The sequence below is a fragment of the Xiphias gladius genome, chromosome 3 (genome assembly GCF_016859285.1).
Source record: "Xiphias gladius isolate SHS-SW01 ecotype Sanya breed wild chromosome 3, ASM1685928v1, whole genome shotgun sequence".
Classification (NCBI taxonomy): Eukaryota; Metazoa; Chordata; class Actinopteri; order Istiophoriformes; family Xiphiidae; genus Xiphias; species Xiphias gladius.
The window spans coordinates 19579438-19594419 of NC_053402.1; the positions used below are offsets into that span (position 1 = coordinate 19579438).

The window sequence follows — 14982 nt, forward strand, 5'->3', positions numbered from 1 at the left end:
AGGATCACCAAAGTCATCAGAATTCATTCTGTTCCAAATGTAATGACAATCCAAAAGTTGTAGAAATATTTTACTCAAAACCACAAATGTCGATTTTGTGGTGGTACTAGGGGAAAAGACAGGCAATCACCTGAGTCGTTAGGATTCATCCCCTGGGCTCTATGAAAGTCTGTACAAAACTGAATCGCAATCCAATTGATAGCTAATGAGATTTTTCAGTCTGGACCAAAGTGGTATACCAACTGACAGGCCGCCGTGCCATCCACAGAGCCATACTGGATGCATGGCTAAAAAGCAGGATGACACCCTTGGCAGATTGCTTGTCCACACAGGCTGGCGACCATAGACAACAAATTCTTACCTACAGGCAATTTAGAGTTTCCACTTCATTCAGCCTGCATATCTTCAGACTTCGAGAGGAAACCCAAGCATAAACCCATCGAAACATGGCAAGAAAGCAAAACACAAAAACGGAACATGAGAAACAAAAATGTTTTGAATTGTAATTACAGCCAGCCTGTGGATGTCTCTTTACATGTTCTGTAGGCTTTTCAATCTGTCACACCTCTCCTCTCCCAATTATAATTGTGTAAATCTCCTGGTTTCCTGATGAAAAATGTTTAACTTTATAATTGTTGCTATAATGTATTCCTGGATGAGAACTTATCACATGATCATCAGACAGAGAGAATTCAGGAGAAACTCTGGGAGAAAGTAAATGATTTCCATGTGGCTGTGTCGCCAAAGTAGGACTGATTATATCAGTAGATGCAGCTAATAGACCCTGATTGTGAGCTGCCTCATTTTGTACAAATGACTCCTTCTGCTGAGTCACGAGGAGTCTAAGAAAATTATTTTTCTTTTATGCACTGTCTTTCTTTCGCAGCATAACAATGTCACCATAATGAGAATCTTGGTATGGACACACACGTGTTCAGCTTATCTATGCATTTTCTTTTCCTGTAAATCTGTCTCTCTGTGTAATTAAGTGAGGGTGTGGGTTCATGAGCTATGACCGTTTCATTACTTTTGAATAGGCCAAGATGGGCTGATATGGGTGAGAATCAGATATTGATATGTGCACTATTACTTCAGTCTCTATTAATTTTATTCTGCCATTCACTGCTTACTTCTAATTCGGTATCCTCCCAAGGCTATATAGAGAGAGATAATATTTTTTACATCATTTGGTGATTCACTCGCTTCTGTTGAGGCCAAACTTTGGTGTATTTAAAGCCCCAGCCAGGAGTTTAGATTTGGCGAAATATAAAATATCAAGAATTTCCTGGATTATTGATTGTTGGAATCAATATACGGGTATCTAATAATGGACAAAAAGATAGAGCAGAAAAGTGTTTAATGGTTTATTGTTCCACAGGGAGGGCTAAACTTCTGAATTTTTCTTCCTTTCAGAGCTACAGAAAGCACCAGAGAAGAGGTGTGAAGATGGCTCCCGCATGTCACTTTGACGATTAATCCTGCTGAGACCCGGTCGGCAGTCATCTATAATGTAGGTTCAAGTGTAAACGAGCCTCAGTTTCTACACAGTGAATCGCTTTTCTGGGCTGTCGTGCAGGGTCATCGCCCAGACCCGGAAGATGAGGGATTGTTTGGCTGCGTTTAGATTATTATTCTCAGCAGACTTTGTACAATAAAACATCTTTAGCGGTTGCACATAGAAATATGCTCACACAGACTATCTAGACCAGTGGGTGAGCGTCCTGGTAAACCGACAGTGGCACAGCCCAGCGTCAGACTCCTCTGAGCAAAAGGTGTGGGAATAGGCATTTCTTCTTATTAATATGTATAGCTTTTGCTTCCTCATCCTCCCTATGGAATAGAAATCTGATGTGTAGTGGTAGTGCGAAAGCTCAGAGGCTTTGTTCATCCACAGGTGCTGTTTCTCCCTCACTGGAAAAAATTCCATGAAAGTCACCAGCAGTTCTGGGAGGTTAATTGCCAAGGTATAAATCACACAGGACAGTTAGGCTACGGGTGCTGTTAGCATATGGCCGCAGCTACTCAGGTCATGGCAAAAGACTTCCCCTATAGTATATTGGTTTTGTCATTTAATACACTAATATAAATATCCCTTTGATTTGACAAGTCCCAGGTAAATAGAACCTCATCAAGAAACAAGTTGAGTAATTTCAGTCACAATGAGACCCCTGTGATGTGCAAAGGTTTGTAGTGTGCATACTAATCCAATCAGTGCACATACTGATTAGCCTTCAACCGCTTCACTGAGTAACTTTTGTTGCACTGATTCCAAAAATACTCATGAATTTCCTATGGTGCTCATTCAAAACTCATTATGTGGCATTTTAGAAAAGATTGGCAGTTATTGTTAATCTTTTTTTTTTTTTTTTTTTTTTAAGACAGCTCCTTGAGATTAAGAAGAGAAAAAAAAAAAAAAAAACATAAGACCAAAACATTTTAATCATGCATGCTATCAAGAAAAGGTGAAGCTCTTTGTATTGAAACAATAACTGATACTTTGTGCTATAATCGTTCATATTGGGTGGCATTTTATCCATCCTGTGCCACTAAGGCAAGTTGTTCTTCAGAGATCGTTTACGTAAAACATTTGTGTAATGGTGGTTAAAACACCTCGAAATTAAGTCTTAATTTATAAAGACATTCCACTCTGAAAATAAAATAAATAAAACATGAAAATAAAATTAAAATTGGCACTGACTGACCAATATTGGATTTTTAATAAAATGGCAACATTGACCTAACATATGTTTAAATTATTATAACTCACAATAAATAGATTTATCCATTTTAAATTTGCTGCACTTGTTTAATATCAAAGCAACAATTTTCATCCTCCCCTGACCCCTCTCCAGCTTTAAGCGGTAATTCTTCACTTGGTGACTGTCAGTCATATATAAATCTGTCCCAATGCAGGCATCTAGAAAATTGATCTAGCCTTGATGGACAACTGAAGTCTGACTGACAGCGTCTGTGGCGCGGATTATCAAGCAATTTCTCTTCCAAAAAGTCAATAATTGTCTGAGGAAATGGTAACGAAGTGTCTTCCCCACTGAAACCTGTTTGTTTTTATGTGCCTTTTCCTTTTATCCTCTTACCTAAGCCAGTATGCTGCCGTCTGATTTGTACCAGGGTTTTTTGCCATTAGTGCCTCAGTGGCCAGCCAACACAATGAGCTCAGTGGTAATTGCACTGCACCCTTCTAATTAAGGCCAATGCCAAGGGCAAGTTACCATGAACGGAAAGCACAGAACACATCGTGAAATGATCCCCGAAGTGGACTTTTGCTTTGAGATGCTGGAGTTTGTACATAGTCTTTTTAAATGGTAATACTAACAAAATTCCTCTTTTACAAAAGATGCAACGTGAATCTACACATTTTCATATACATTCTAATGCCACACATAATTTTACAGCCTTCTTAGAGCTACACAATGTTATGGAGTGGTGAACACAAACGTGTGTGAAAATCCAAAGGAAATGTTGGGTCTAAGTGGAGCCACTAAGAGGAGTTTTCCTGCATTCCTCTCTTCTTAGCCCCTTTTTAAACCATCATTTCCGTATTCCTTTTTTTTTTTTTTTTTTTCTTCATACACGCCACTCTGGGTGCGCTCATGCTGAAGTTAATCAACTGCCTGAAGTGCCATCGTTCCTACATCTGCTCTCCCTCTTTTGTTTTTTTTTTTTACTCAATTCTGACTGTACTTGCTCTGGTCCATCAAAGGCTCCATTTAAAGATGGGTTTTAAAGTTCACGTTGAATGGACACAGCTTGCCACTTCAGTTGCCGTGGAAACCAGGTTGACGCATGGGGACAGGTTGTTGAGGAAAGTGTGAGTGGGAGTTTGAGAGGCTGTGGAGGCCTGTCAAGATTTATGGATTTTCTGTACAGTTCTACAGACCTAGTGGTGATTTATCCACCAGGAGGGGAAAGATTGAACAGTATTTTTGTATGTAGGTACAGAAGACAAAGTAAGAAACACAGACCAAATGAATCTAATGGTAAGAAATCAGAATACACTTTTCATTAAATCAAGAAGGTAAAACATTTTAATAGGTAAGCTTTAGAGTTGCCTTTATACACACACAATTGTTATTTTTGGGCAGAGTCAGGCCATGTCTTGCCACCTGTCTCTAGTCTTTGTGCTAAGCTAAGTTAGCCAGCTGCTGGTTGTAGCTTCATATTTATCACACAGACATGAAAGTGATATCAATCTTCTCATCTTACCCTGGGCAAAATGTCAAACTGTTCCTTTTGAGGTTCCATATTAAATATAACTTGGGCAGAGCTGTTTCCTTCCGTTTCCAGTGTTTGTGCTAAGCTAGGCTAACGGGCTGCCGGCTGTAGATCCATATTTACCGTTCAGACATGAGTGTGGTGTCAATCTCGTCAACTAATTCTCAGCAAGAAAGAGAATAAACGTACCTCCCAAATTGTCTGTTTTTTTTTTCCTTTTGAGGGGCTTCTCTTATCGTGGCTGTTCTTTATATTGGTAGTTGTTGCCTTATGATGACCACAAGACAAAGGTTTTCGCTTTATTTACCACTATAAGCAGTCTATAATCAGCACTGTCAGCACTGAAAGGGCAAGTTGCACCAACAGTGTGGTCTGGAACCTTATGTGAGGCAGGTGCACACTAGTTTGAAGGGGTGCAGGGTCTGGACAGTGACCAGTCAGATACCTCTTAGGGCTCTGAATTTGGCTTACATCCTGCCCTTTAGCCATTACCAGTGGCTCAGCGCGGAGGCAGAGAGGACTTCCACTGGAGCTCTGGCAAACAAAAAAATGACAAAGGAGTCAATGCTTCTGGCACATTTCATTCTTCAGAGGCTGAACACCATTGATCAAATGATAGAAATCTACATTACTGGAATTAAAGACTTCAGAGCATCTTGGTCCGAGTCGGTAATGGACGGGTGTTAGTGCGGGGGAGACGGCGGTGTTGTGTTTCATTCACTGTGCTCCCCATGTTCTCGACTGTGGGTTATTTTTATGATCACTGCTTGTTTTTGTGCCAGCACATTTGCATGAAGAAGGGCATATCTAGTGCTCACAAATAGGAGAGCCAAGAGTATCCATCACCTTACTGGTGACAACTTGGTCTTTGCATTTCGTTCAGTTAGAGTCACGATACTGTAAAAAGGGTCCTGCGCACTGTGATCAGGGCAATTCGGGTAATCACGCCAGATTATAATCGGTATGCAAGCCAATAGGAAAATCGAATTTAATGGTACAACACAGCTATGAAAAGGCCCTAAAACTGGTATTTAAATCGTATCATCAGCAAACTCAACATACTAAACAATATTTTTCTTGGATGAAGACAACAAGGCTGGCACCGCGGTATGTTTATTGTTCCTGCGCTAACTATTCTGGAGTCTGGGAAATTGTCCATATCTGCCAGCATAAACTCCTCATTGAGTGGACTCTACACTGTCTGTCACATAAGAATTTACCGACAGCATATAGTTTAATGGCAGATCAACGTGTCAATGCAGTATAAGGTCAAATGCTACCGTATTCTCCAGTGACTATTTACAGTCTTTTAGGGGCAGGCACACGAGTGTCCATAATTAAATCGGTGCATTGATAAGTGTCCCATCCATGGAAGTTGATTAGCACTCAACGGATCTCCGTGGCTCAGTTTGATGAGCATGTCACTTGTGGTGGCAAATATTAGCGAAGCCACATTACATTAAATGTAATGGTATGCCATGTACAAAAACCACAAATCCACATAAAAAGCCTGTTTGGGGAGAAAGCAAATGGGGGGGATTTGTGAAACATAAATGAGACGATTTTGTCACGTTGTAGATGCTTTAAATTTAGATAACGCTGTCGATCTTGTCATTGCTAATTACAGTCACAAGTGTAAGACGATTTGGATCCGTGACTGTGGCTGCTGGAGCTGTACCGGGTGTCTCTGTGACCTGACCACGGTCAAGTCAAAGTCTGACAAAACAGAGAGGACATCTGCCCGTATATTTCAAAATAAAAGTACTTGATTTACGTTTCTTGGGTCGTGAAGTCAGTTCGAAAAAGAAAAGAAAATCTATGTAAAGCCCGTCCACCACATAAATGTTGAGCTTTGTTGTAAATGTTCTTTTAACGTGCTTTTCCAAATATACATAGGCCTACTTTTAGAGGGTTTGTTGCCCGGTGACAAACGCAGACTTACAGGCCTAACCTCGGCCAAGAACGTACAAGAAAAAGCCAAACCCCTCTTGTGGGCTCGTTTTGATGTCAAACAATCCATACAACTTCACAGCTGCGGCTCTACGGGTGCAGTCACATCCTGTGCTTTTATCGTGAAAAGACTTTTCCGGCCCGGGTTTCGCCTGACTGCGTCTGCCTTGACCAAACCGCGGCACCGGACAGATCTGCTTTTTGCGCTGGCAGCCAGTCTCTACCGATCTGTTTCCAGTGTTGCTGAGCACGGACGAGCACCGGGAAAGTCGGGAAACGGAACGGGACCGGTAAGACGAGCCGCTTTGTATCCTCTTTTTTTTTCTGTCACGCGTGAGGATCAGTGCTGCCTCTGCAAAAAAAAAGTTTTGATTGGGCTGAACTGATAGCCAACTTGAAAGGATAGTTTCAGGTGTTTTGCTGGTTTCTGAAACACTGCAGTAAATGAAACGTCTATTTTTTTGTAAAGTTTCATTTCGCCCATTGCTTGGATTGGTGGAGTAACCGCGCGTGTGTTCTGGAGAAACACGATGAATTTTAAGAGTTTATGCGTAATTGCGCATCAAGAGCACCGGATGTCTAATCCTCTTTCCGCACACTTGTGGACCCGCGGGGGGAAAAATACTTCAAACTGGTTCATCGGGGATAAAGACAGGGGTTAATAAACTAATGTCACAGATCAATGAATGAATGAATAAATACATAAAATCGACAAAAATGCGATAGCAGCATAAGCGAAGTGGGATAAGACCACCTTGAGGTCAGTATGTGGGGGTTCTGTATCAGTGTACTGTGGATTCAGATGTTTGTTTAAATGTCATTTGTAAATTCTAACCAAAGAGGCTGGATTCATATTCATAGTCACTTGCCGGTCGATATCGGCAGCATGTCCTTCCCCCGTCTACTCCATCTCTGCCCTCATCTTCCTTAATACTGTTTTCCACTGAAAATGGTCAATAAGTTCTCCTCCTCGTGCACTTTCCGCTCTGCACAGCAGCCTATTGACAGGACATGTTGTGTGATTGCGGCAGATAAAATATTCACTTTTCTCTAAAGGAAAATCACACCACAGTTTCCTCGCACTGTGCAGACTGAAACACGGCATGTATCAATTAAATTGCAGCGATCTCACAAGACTTTGTAGAGTTTCTATTACTTTTGGCAGCGTTCAGGAAATAATATTTCTTTAAGACATCCTGTGTGGTTTGTATCGACATGTCCTGATGATGAGCATAAAGCTACAGATTGTAACCGACTGGACATTCCTGGGTTCATTGCCTTTGATAATGAAATGGACAAAAACATTTTTTTTACTTTGCACGCTGGGACATGTGGGATGTGTTTTCGTGATGAGCATTAATTCTGCGCGCACACTCTAAATCAGATAAGGTCTACTGCGACCAGTGATGACAGATTCCACAGCCCTCTGCTCATGGAGGAATTCTTGAAGTTTGACATGTCTGTTTTATCATCACATCTGTGGAGAGAGAGAGAGCTATGTGTCTGTACAGATGCTGGAATCGGTCAGGTTTCCTAAAGGAAGCAGGGTCATGAGAATTTTTCTACTGAACACCTCCTCCGCTGCAATCTCGGTGCTCAGTGGTTGTTGTAACAAGTAAAAGGTCTGATAAATCAAGTGAAATATCACAGCGTTGATTTAGAGAAATTGACGGAGTGCGTCTGCTCTGTGCAGACTTTATTTATGGACAGCACCTTTCAGAGTTGGCTTCTCTCTCTGAATGGCCTTGGCTGACACGTGCTGCAATATGTCAGCCAAGGCCGTATATTTTGTTTGTTTGTTTGTTTTGTTTGTCTTAAGCTTTTGCTAGAGGGAGTTTGGCATTTGAGAGTTCTTACCTAGACTAGAGGAGGGGGAGCAACAGGAGGCGCTGCGTAACGGTACAGGTTTGTCATGGGCTGTTCGGTACAGGACTTTTAGTGCCAGGAATACAGTACAGTAATGACAGTCTGTGTGGACATGTGTAACATAAATTTAACTTTGACACGGGTGTGAGTCGCTGGCTGTTACCTAAAACCATACTAGTGAGGTTAAGCCAGCTACATTGTTATAGCGAACACAAATGAGAAGGCAAAGACGGAGAAACTTCCCTTTTCATTTATTTTGGGAGTGTTATGGTTTCCCAGTGAATTATAACAACAGAGTAGTAGTTCAGATGAAAACAGTGTTCCTTGAGTGCATAAAGTGCTTGTCTCTCTCTGATGTCACCTCACATGCATAACGTGAAGTTGGATCAATATTGACATACTGTACATACTTCTTTCTGTTAGTGACCCTATGCCAATGTGCTAGTGCCCTCATTTTAGGTGTAAAACATTTTTGAACAATCTTAACTAGCTGACAAAGGGATGTTCAGTAGGCTGCATATTGTTTTCAAAGGGTGGGGGGGGCTGTTAGCAGTCAGGTATTTTTTCTTTGCATTCATCATTAGCAAGAACATAAATTAGAGCCAGCAGCACACAGCAGAAATGGACCAGCCTGCTTCACACAGCCACGAAAACCACCTACAAGTTCAAACTGTGGTGCAGTAAAGTTGGATTTGTGACTTGATTGTGGGTGATCTGGATTCAGATCTTGGCAGGAGTAGTTAAGTATTTTAATTAGGAATTTACTATGCTATGCACATTCATTTAAATTATCGTTAAATGTCATTTCTCAATAATATTGTACACCGAAAAATATGTACATTAACAACGGGTTTGGGTTGACTGATCAAGGAACAATTGTGTGTGAGAGAGGGAGAAAGGAAGGGGGGAAAAAAACAATGTTGGCACTCATAATTCCACAATGAGTGGGTGAAAGGGGAGTTATTATTAAAACAGGAATATTTTACAAAAATCTGTATTTTAATCAGCTGCCAACAGCAACCACATTCAGTACAACACTGACATTAGCATCCACGTTTTGGTAATTTCTAATCATCTCTTTATTTGAACCACCACGATATTCCACAGTAACCCACCCACACCTACATCCTCCTGCGTGGTTGTGGATGTGACCACATGGACAACAGTAGCGGTTCAGTGAAAGAGTGGTGCTTTGCATCAGCGGCACTTTGCATCTTTCGTCCAGCACAAATTGTGGACCATGGACCAGTGTTTTAATGTTGAAGTTTTTCAGAAATAAATAGCTTTAGGTTCCTTGGGTAGTGCTGCAGAAAGTTGTTCATCTCTCTCATTTCAGAGAAAACATTAAATTTTAGATGTGAAAGGGGTCACACTGGGGCTGGACTCCACATTCTGTCCGCTGGACATGGTTATCTGAGACTGTTAGTGTTACTTTGTGGAAAAGGAGGCGTTTGAGTGCACCTCCACATGAAGGAGGATATGTCAACACTGACTCCGTCTATTACTCGGGTTACCAGAGACAACTGACGAGTGTTAGATAGAATCATGCGAAAAAAGTGGAGACTGAAAGAGGTAAGATGTAAACATAGAGCAAGAGAGAGAGAGAATAATTGGGAAACTTAAAAAAAAAAGCATCCACATCCCAGCCCACGTGTCTTGATGGAGGTAAGTGTAAACCGTTTCCGACAGGCCGAGTGTGAGAGCCTTCATAGACGTAACGCTGAGAGGTTTACAGTGACATTCTTATTATTACAACAATGCAGGGCAAAGCAGAACATTTCCCCTTTGGTGTCTCTTTTTTTTTTTTTTTCTTGACTTCAAGGCCCTTCTCCTTATCTCCCGCTGATGGGATCAGGTTGTTTGTCCACCAGGCTGGTCTGTGGCTCACACACACAACATCATGTATGCATATAACTTTCATTTGTATGTGTATCCTAAGGGAGATGCGCTGCTCGCTGCCACCGTTTGTCAAAACGTTCTTGGTAGAGATACGCATAGGCAAGGCATCTTGTTCAGAAACATTTAACCGTAGTGTACGTTTGCTGAATGCGTTTTTTTTTTTTTTTTCTGTCAGCCACTTGCTCTTATAAGCTGCCTCTCACCTTGTAATTTTCTCTGTGATTTTGCTCATCTGCTGTGCAAGTGGCCTCTCACTATTTTGCTTTGACCTTCTTTTGATCCTCCTCCTTACTGCCGTTTTCTATGGTTTCGTCACCTGCTGAGCCAAGGTGACCAGCCCGCTCACACTGAGCAGTACACACAGCTGGAGCCCGCAGGGCCCGAGACTGAATTTAAACACTTTTGGATTTTCGGTGACCTCTTTCACTCCCTTCCTCACCCTCTCTCTGTGTGACTGCTACCCCTTGATTTCATCCTACGCTGAGAACAATCAGAGTAGCACAGTGACCTTTAGTTGGATTCTCAGAAAAGTTTTGTGCTAAAATTGTGACGTACTTGCTGGTCGTATTTCCAGATGCCAGTATAAACACACAGTTAATTCCCAATTAGCCGGGGGAAGCTTGGCACTGGAGGACATCACTGTCCTGTCACGACCAGGCAGAGCAATACCATCATGTCCAATGCTTTCATAGCCGATGGACGTTAATGTGAAGCACGCAAGAAACTAATTTAAAATGAAACAAAAATATTGGCTTTCACCCATTAGGCATTTGTAAGGGGGTTGTGCTTTCTCAGAGATGTACAGTGATTTCTTACACTGTTGTACAATATACTTCACCAAAGGCCAATTTTGAGTTTTCTACACAGCATTTTCAATTGCCAAACGTGTCCTTTGTGGGGTGCTCAGGATAACTCAACCGTGCCGATACAAATTCCAACATTTCATATTTATTCAGACGTTGTATCAAAAATGACTTTATCAAGCAAACTTGATAAATTATAAATTGCAACACTCCAGGGGGTTGACAGGACAAGTGACAAGCTGAGTGAGGCTTTGCATGACAGGTGAAATGAAAAAGGAAAATCGCTATAAAAAGGCATGAACACTTGCCTTCCTGGCCATGCTATCTCTCTCTCTCTCCCAGAAGGAGCGGCAGAATTGTGGTACCCTGGCACCTCTGAACCCCTCCACTGGCCTGGGCTGGTGCTCTGTGCAACCCTGGTGGTGGCAGAGACGCGGTGGGGGTTAACTGGGTGGGGATCAGGGATTCTGACAGCTGCACGTTGCCTGCCTCAGGGCATGAAGGCTGCCCTTTTCCTGTTGAAAGCCTCCTCCCTCCCCCAGCCCCCTGCCTGGCTGACTGGCATACCCGACCGGAGGTGCTCATTCTGGGGATAGACTCAGCAGACGCAGCCTTGCTCCTCGGTGGGGGGCTGGAGAAGTGACACTGCTGACCCTGGGGAGGCCAGGTTCAGATTTCACTTTCTCCCACTCTCACTGTCGCTGTGTTATTCCCCTCCCCATTCTCTCATGACACCTTTCACACCTCGCTCTCCCCTCTAAACCCCATGACCAGACAGGAGGTAATCTGACAGCGAGAAATTAGAGCATAGGAAAAAGGGAATGGTGGGTGAGTGGGAGGGGGGGGTCAGGTTTTTCACCTACAGTAGAATCATAGGGCAGATCCTCTTCAGTGGCACATTTAGCATCTGCGTTGAGCTTCATTTGATCTCATTTTGATTGGTCGTTATGAAATCGTTACCCTCATTAACAGAGAGCACCAGAAGTCCGCCTCACTGCCATGAGCCGCAGATACACTCGCGCATGTGTAATGACTCACACTGACAGTGGCCCCAGTGTTAGCGCTGCGCATTCATTTACACAAACACGCGCGCGCACACAGTGGTGCGTTTATGCTGCCGAGCTGCCGGTGAACGACGGAGCTCTGGAGCTGAACACTGGCTCAGTGTGTTTGGCCAGGTAAACCTCCTCGACCACTCCACACAACAACAACAAACACTAAATAGACCACTTGTTTTGGACTAGCTGCACTCAGCAGGAAAGGTGGTGGCTGAAATCATTTGATCAGACACATGCTATTATGGAAAGCTTTCATGAATATGCAGATATTGTGTGTAGTACGTTCTCTGTGTTTTTTTTTCATTTATTTATGTAGGTATGGTTTGATGAGCATGCATGGCTTTTTTCAGCAACGCCCCGCTTACGCATACAGTCGTTCATTCAGTTTCGCACACTCACACCTGGCACAACCACGGTCTTTCACTGGAGCTCTGCCGGACCCGTCGAGGGAGAACTGCCTTGCTCAAGGGGATAATAGTCATCAATACTCATAACTCATTTGGTAATCTCGATCAAGATTATTTACATCTGAGAAGACTAGTTTCTAAGTCTGGATGATGTGTGTTGAGCCCTTGTCCTCGCCACTTTCCAGGCTTTCCACTGTCAGGCTTATGATGGCAGCATTTCATGTGGTAAATGTTGAAGTCTTACTGCGAAGTCCCAGGCAAGGCTGCAGTGAAAAATAAAGCCCTCACTCATTACAAGCTATTGTTTGTTTGGTTGCAAAATCTGAACGACTAAAATGCATTAGTTTAAGTAAAAGATATTTAGCTGCTAGGGATTATTCAGAGGCTAAATTTCAGAAGCACTCTAAAAGCTTTTGAATGATATTGAGGTTTTTTGTGTTTTTTTTAGCACAATTTGCCCTTACCTAACTTTGGCTGTGGTCTACACTGCACCAGTATTTTTTTTCCTGTAGTGAAGGGCTACAGTAGTTTAGCATTTCTCCGCAAGTCAATTATGATACATCTATCACTGGTGTGATTGCTTCCATGGATTATTATCGAAAATCTAATTGCTTTTCTAAACTCTGTAATACGACTTTGATCCCACTGGAGGTGTACAGTACAGATGAAGGTCGGAATAGAAATAAACATTGTGGCCTATTGTAGCGTGAATGTTTTAGCAGTGTAGCCAGTTTCGGAGAAAACAAGATCCGAAAAGACAGTTTTTCAACAGTGATATTTTGTTGTCACTGCTGTCACCCAAATGTGAAACCGTGGCAGATGATGAATATGTAACGCGAGCAGCCATCAGGTAAGACAGGCACCCCACAGATATTTGTATCAACTGTGTGTCATCTGTTTTCCCTCCGGATGTCAGGGGCTGGGGTGAACTTGGAACTGTCTGTACCTGTAAGTTTTGTCGTACCCTCACGGTAACAAGTTTGGTCCCAATGTGTATTGTTTGTGAAATACTGTTGAAAGAATTTAGCCCAAAATCTTCTTATTCTGTAAGTATTAAATGTTACCAGCTCCTGTTCTCAAGTATTGGCTCTGAAACTGCATAACTAACAGGTTGGAGGATCTTTCTGTTACGCAGAAATGCTTCATACCTGTTTCATGAAGTGGAAGCCTGATTTTTCTCAACAGTCACACTGATCCTTGCGCTTGACCTGAGTTGACTTGTTGAAGCCGTGAGCTCAAGATAGATGCCTATCAAATCTGTTATGTTGCTTCTCCCACAATCATACAGACAGAAAATGAATTTAATCAGGAAAATAAATTCCGAAATAATCTTTTTCACTCGAGCATGACAGCTTCATTTTTTTTTTACATAGTATTTCCACTTACCGCACTTTACACTGGCGGTGTGTGTGAATGAAAGAGTGCCTCTGTGTTTCTGTGGACTGTCTGTGGTTTTCAGCTTACATTCATGCGCCCGTCCTTCAGGAGCAGGATCTGTTTTATCTCCTGCACAGCAAACAGCTCCTCTCCTGCCTCCAAGAGCTATAGATATCAGCTATCAGAGTCAATACAGCCTGCAGGAGGTGGTACCGTAGCTTCCTCCACCCCACCAAGCCACCAACCCCCCTGCCTCCGTCTCTCATCGATCAGGCTAGAAAGACATCTAATCCATGCTGATCACAGTAACCTCCGCCGTCTGGAGGGCTGGATCTAAGGCACACACTCTTGTTTTACTGTGATGCTTAGTGAACCACGCAGACTTTGAGGCGAGGAGGCTGGATATTGATGGGCGATGCTCAGGTCACCCCAGATAGCCTGATAGCGTTGGTGATGCTGAGGATGGGCCTGTGATGCCGCTATTGACGTAGCGACTGACTCAGATTTGCTCATAACCATTCAGCTTTCGTCTTTCATTCACGTCTGCAATCTCCTCACAATGAACCGGGGCTTAGCAAACCTATCAGTGGTGTCCTGGCCTTTGATTAAGAGTCAGTTTATCACCCTCTTGCCATATGTGGGCTAAGCAGTGCTAGGAAAATAAGTTTGTTTGGTCTCTCAACAGTCTTAGTCACTGCTCTCAGTTTGTGTCATTCGTGTGTGTACCTTTTGGTAACTTCCTCAGTCTTTCTCCTGTCATTTATAGCTGAGGTGTTTTTCATTTCATTTCTGTTTTGCACGAGTGTGGGTGGGTGAAGTGCCTTTGCACTCTGCTTGGGGCCTCTTATCATCTGTGTCAAACTGGTGGGCTGAGAGTGGATGAAGAAAGAAAGGCCAGCTCTCTACTCTTCAAGATCCCACATTAACACCACTTCCCCCTGTTAAAAATCCCTCTCAGCCCGGCAGCAGCAGCCGAGACATCAGCTCTTAACTCACCCGGCTGACGCAGACGTCGACTCCGTGCTCCACTAAATCTCTTCTGTTAACTTCATTGATTCACTGTCTTTCTCTCCATTTCTTACCTGTTTGTTGAGTCAGTGCTTCTACAGTACATCCAGCATAACCAGAGTTGACTGGCAAGGTTGAAATAACACTGTTTCTACCAGTGATTCACTGCACATTTTTCACAGTCAAATGTGAACTGTTTCTTTCTCTGCCAGTCTGAGTTTTAAACAAAGCTATGAAAGCTATGTGACTAAGGCACCAAAACCTGAACCCACAAACAGCTCCACTTTTACTACATTAGTTATCGGTCTGACTTATCTCCCCCCAGCTCAGTTTAGGCGATCACAGGCTCATAGTGGCCTGACAGACCCTATAATTGAACCA

At 42.8% G+C, this 14982-nt stretch overlaps 1 protein-coding gene across 2 annotated transcripts in view; it reads left to right on the top strand.

The window, feature by feature from the left end:
* Positions 1-6354: 6354 nt before the first annotated feature.
* znf385c (zinc finger protein 385C) overlaps positions 6355-14982 on the top strand; it is a 123508-nt gene continuing 114880 nt past the window's right edge. The window contains exon 1 of one of the 2 annotated variants that reach the window (XM_040124150.1): positions 6355-6490. The gene's annotated coding sequence lies outside the window, so the exon portion shown is untranslated. The remainder of the gene's footprint in view (positions 6491-14982) is intronic. The other variant, XM_040124148.1, reaches the window with a different exon arrangement.